Raw genomic sequence first — 6,000 nt, 5'->3', positions numbered from 1 at the left:
ATTGACCCCGTCGGGATCCCGGATGGATCCTCAAAACCATATAGAAATGATGCCGGAAGGTACCCCAAATGATCCCGAAATAGTCCCGAAATGACCCTGGCAGGATCCCGTACGAATCCCGAAAACCATCCAGAAATAATGCCGAAAGGGTCCCCAAATCATCCCGTATTAGTCGAGAAAAAGTCCTGAATTGACCCCGTCGGGATCCCGGATGGATCCCGAAAACTATCCAGAAATGATGCCGGAAGGTATCCCGAAATAGTCCCGAAATGACCCTGACGGGATCCCGGACGGATCCCTAAAACCATCTAGAAATGGTGCCGGAAGGTACCTCAAATGATACCGAAATAGTACCGAAATGACCCCGACGGGATCCCGGACGGATCCCGAAAACCATCTAGAAATGATGCCGGAAGGTACCCCAAATGATCCCGAAATAGTCCCGAAATGACCCCGACGGGATACCGGACGGACCCCGAAAACCATCCAGAAATGATGCCGAAAGCGTCCCCAAATGATCCCGTATTAGTTGAGAAAAATTCCCGAAATTACCCTGACGGGATCCCGGACGGATCCTCAAAACCATATAGAAATGATGCCGGAAGGTACCCCAAATGATCCCGTATAAGTCGAGAAAAAGTCCCGAAATGACCAAGACAGGATCCCGGACGGATCCCTAAAACCATCTAGCAATGATGCCGGAAGCTACCCCAAATTATCCCGTATTAGTCGAGAAAAAGTCCAGAAATGACCCCGACGGGATCCCTGATGGATCCCGAAAACCATCTAGAAATGATGCCGGAAAGTACCTCAAAAGAAACCGCATTAGTCGAGAAAAGTCCCAAAATGACCCTGAAGGGATCCCGAACGGATCCCGAAAACCATACAGAAATGATGCCGAAAAGGTCCCCAAATGATCCCGTATTAGTCGAGAAAAAGTCCCGAAATGACCCCGACGGGATCCCGGACGGATCCCGAAAACCATTGGGAAGTGATGCCAAAAGGGTCCCCAAATGATCCCGTATTAGTCGAGAAAGGGCCCCGAAATGACCCTGAAGGGATCCGGACGGAACCCGAAAACCATCCAGAAATGATGCCGAAAGGGCCCTCAAATGATCCCGTATCAGTCGAGAAAAAGTCCAGAAATGACCTCGACGGGACCCGGACGGATCCCGAAACCATCCAGAAATGATGCCGAAAGGGTCCCCAAATGATCCAGTCTTAGTCGAGAAAAAGTTCCGAAATGACCCCGACGGATCCCGAAAACCGTATAGAAATGATGCCGGAATGGTCCCCAAATGATCGCGAAATAGTCCCGGAATAGTCCCGAAAATGTCCCAAAATAATCCCGACGGAATCCCGGACGGATCCCGAAAACTATACACAAATGATCCCGGAAGGGTCCCAAAATAATCCCGGAATAGTCCCGAAAAAGTCCAGAAATGACCCCGGCGGGATCGCGGACGGATCCCGAAAACCATCCAGAAATGATCCCGGAAGGGTTTCGATATGACCCAAACGGGATTACAAATAGGGTGAAGATAATTATAAAACCATGTTAATAAGGCAACAGGCGCGTTGGAGCGAATGAAGAGTTACAAAGAAACATACAGGTAAAGCTAATAAAAGCGGGCTAATAAAAACAATTGAAGGAGGGCGGATGGCGGGAGGAGGAGAGTACCACTGATCGTTTTTCCAAAAATGTTTAGATCTCGATCTGTATGAGCCAGATACCAAAAATTATTGATTTTAGGACAAAATTTACATTGAGTTATAACAATTTATAGATTTTGCACGAGAGGGGAAAGGAGGGGGGGGGGGGTGTATCACTGCTCACTTTGTAAGCCCTCGACTTATTTCACCCATTGAGTTTGTAATATTGGTGAAGGTCAGTATACGTAAAGTTATAATGTGTAAAAATTGTTAAAAAGTAATTATTCGAAGGGGTCGTGGGACCCCCTACCCCCTTTCCATGTTCGAAAAAAATTTCGCCAGTAGCCTATTATCTCTGTCCCAAATTTCATCAAAATCCGTGAAGCCGTTCTGGCGTGATTCAGTCGCAAAGACAAAAAAATATAATAATTAAATTATAACTGTTTCTAGGGGGCGGAGACCACGCCCCTTTTGAAAAATATATAGCTAGTAGATCCTTCTAGACTATTGGCTATATGCATGCCAAATTTCATACAAATCCGTCCAGCCGTTCTTGCGTGATTGAGTCACAAAGACAAACGTCTGGACAAACATCCAAACATCCAAACATCCAAACATCTTCACATCCAAACTTTCCCATTTATAATATACATATATTAGATATTAGTATACTAGATACTAGCCTTTACACGCGGCCCCGTCCGCAAGGAGAAAATGAAACATATGGGCTATTCACCTTAGCCTGCTTATCAAGTTATCTGTTTAAAATTTTGTTTCTGTGTAGTGCATTTTATAATTGTAATTGAGTAAAAAAGAACTAAATGAGCTGATAACCTGATAGGATCCCCAAATGATCCCGAAATTATCCATAAAAAGCCACGAAATGACCCGACGCTATCGCGGACGGATTCCTAAAACCATCCAGAAATGCCGCCGAAGGGTCTTCAGAACTTCCAGGAATAGACCCAAAAATCCCGAAATGACAACCACACGATTCTAGACTTATCCAGAGAACCACACAGAAATGATCCCTGAAGGGTACCAAAATGATCCCGAAATAGTCCCGAAAAAGTTCCGAAATGACCCTGACGGGCTCCCGGACGGATCTCAAAAACCATCCAGAAATATTGCCGGAAAGGTCCCCAAATGATCCCCTAATAGTCCCGAAATGACGCTGACCGAATCCCGGATGGGTCCCGAAAACATCCACAAATGATGCCGAAAGGGTCCCCAATTGATCCCGTATTAGTCGCGAAAAAGTCCCGAAATGACCCCGACGGGATCCCGATCGGATACCCAAAACCATCTAGAAATGATGCCGGAAGGTACCCCAAATGATCCCGAAAAAGTTCTGAAATGACCCCGACGGGACCACGGACGGATCCCGAAAACCATCAAGAATTGATGCCGGAAGGGTCCCCAAATGATCCCGAAATAATACAGAAAAAGTCATGAAATGACCCCTAAAGAGTCTCCAAATGATCCCGAAATTACCGTGATTGGTCCCCGTACAGATCCCGAAATCCATCCAGAAGTGATGCCGGAAAGGTCCCCAAATTATCCCCTAATAGTCCCGAAATGACGCCGACGGAATCCCCGTCGGATCCCGAAAACCATCCAGAAATGATGCCGGAAGGGTCCCCAATGATCCCGTATTAGTCGCGAAAAAGTCCCGAAATGACCCCGACGTGATCCCGGATGGATACCCAAAACCACCTGGAAATGATACCGGAAGGTACCCCAAATGATCCCGAAAAAGCCCTGAAATTACCCAGACGGGATCCCGGACGGATCCCGAAAACCAACAAGAAATGATCCGGTAGGTACCCCAATTGATCCCGAAATGACCCGGTCGGGATCACGTACGGATCCCGAAAAAGTCCTGAAATTACCCCGACGGGATCCCAGACGAATACCGAAAACCATCCAGAAATGATGCTAAAAGTGACCCCAATATGATCCCGAAATAGTCCCGAAATGACCCAGAAGGAATCCCCGAGGGATCTCGGAAACTATCCAGAAATGATTGCCGAAAGGTTCCCAAATGATCCCCAAATAGTCCCGAAATGACCCTGACGAGATCCCGGACAGATACCGAAAACCATCCAGAAATGATGGCGAAAAGGTCCCCAAATGATCCCGTATTCGTCGCGAAAAAGTTTCGAAATGACCCCGACGGGATCGCGGACGGAGCCCGAAAACCATCTGGAAATGATGCCGGAAGGCACCCCAAATGATATCGAAAAAGTCCCCTAATGACCCCGACGAGATCCCGGACGAACCCCGAAAACCATCCAGAAATTATGCCAAAAGTGACCCCAAATGATCCCGAAAAAGTCCCGAAATGACCCCGATGGGATCCCGAACGGATACCGAAAACCATCCAGAAATGATGCCCGAAAGGTCCTCAAAAGATCACCTAATAGTCTCGAAATGACGCCGACGGGATCCCGGAAGGATCCCGAAAACCATCCAGAAATGATGCCGGACGATACCGCAAATGATCCCGCAAAAGTCCCGAAATGACGCCGACAGAATCCCGGAAGGATCCCGAAAACCATCCAGAAATATTGCCGGAAGATCCCGAAATAGCTCCGAAATGACCCCGACGAGATCCCGGACGGATCCCTAAAACCATCCAGGAATGATTACGGAAGGGACCCAAAATGACCTCGAAAAAGTCCCGTAGTGATCCCGGAAACCATAAAGAATTTATCTCTCAAAGGTACGCAAATGATCCCGAACATACCCCGACGGATGCCGGACGGATCCCGAAACCCATCCGGAGATGATGCCGGAAGGGTCCCCAAATGATCACGAAATAGTCCCGAAATTATCCCAAAATAACCCCGAAAGCTATACAGAAATTATCCCGGAAGAGTCCCAAAATGATCCCGAATAAGTCCCGAAATGACCTCGGCGGGATCCCGAGCGGACCCCGAAAACTATCCAGAAATGATCCCGAAAGGGTCTCGATATGACCCTAACGGGATTACAAATAAGGTGAAGCTAATTATAAAACCAGGTTAATAAGGCAGCAGGCGCGTTGGAGCGAATGAAGAGTTACATATAAACATACAGGTAAAGGTAATAAAAGCATGCTAATAAATACAACTGAAGTAGGGTGGATGGCGGGAGGAGAAGGAGAGGACCACTGATCGTTTTTCCAAATTGTTTAGATCTCGATCTGTATGCGCCAGATACCAAAAACTATTGATTTAGGATCCCGAAATAATCCCGAAATGACCCCGTCGGTATCCCGGACGGATCCCTAAAACTATCCAGAAATATTGCCGGAAAGGTCCCCAAATGATCCCCTAATAGTCCCGAAATGACGCTGACCGAATCCCGGATGGGTCCCGAAAACATCCACAAATGATGCCGAAAGGGTCCCCAATTGATCCCGTATTAGTCGCGAAAAAGTCCCGAAATGACCCCGACGGGATCCCGATCGGATACCCAAAACCATCTAGAAATGATGCCGGAAGGTACCCTAAATGATCCCGAAAAAGTTCTGAAATGACCCCGACGGGATCACGGACGGATCCCGGAAACCATCAAGAATTGATGCCGGAAGGGTCCCCAAATGATCCCGAAATAATACAGAAAAAGTCATGAAATTACCCCTAAAGAGTCTCCAAATGATCCCGAAATTACCGTGATGGGTCCCCGTACAGATCCCGAAATCCATCCAGAAGTGATGCCGGAAGGGTCCCCAAATGATCCCGTATTAGCCCTGAAAAAGTTCCGAAATGACCCAGACGAGCTCCCGGACGGATCCCGAAAAGCTTCCAAAAATTATCCCGAAAAAGTCCCGAAGAAGTCCCGAAATGACTCTGACGGGATCTCGAACGGATCCCTAAATGACCCTAACGGGATCACAAACAGATCCCGAAATCCATCCAGGAATGATCTTGGAAGGGTCCGAAAATGATCCTGAAATATTCTCGGAAAAGTCCAGAAATTACCCTGACGGGATCTCGGACGGATCCTGAAAACCATGCTTAAATGATCCCGAAAAAGTCCCGAAATGAACCTGACGGGATCCCGTACGGCTCCCGAAAACCATCCAGAAATGATGCCGGTAGGTACCCCAAATCATCCTGAAATAGCTCCGAAATGACCCCGACGGGATCCTGGACGGATTCCGAAAACCAAGCACAAATGATGCCGGTAGGTACCCCAAATGATTCCGAAATAGTCCCGAAATGACCCCGTCAGGATCCCGGACGGATCCCTAAAACTATCCAGAAATGATACCGGAAAGGTCCCCAAATTATCCCCTAATAGTCCCGAAATGACGCCGACGGAATCCCCGTCGGATCCCGAAAACCATCCAGAAATGAT

Source organism: Eurosta solidaginis, chromosome 4 (assembly GCF_040869045.1).
Source record: "Eurosta solidaginis isolate ZX-2024a chromosome 4, ASM4086904v1, whole genome shotgun sequence".
NCBI classification, from domain to species: Eukaryota; Metazoa; Arthropoda; class Insecta; order Diptera; family Tephritidae; genus Eurosta; species Eurosta solidaginis.
Note: the sequence above shows the minus strand (reverse complement) of the source record.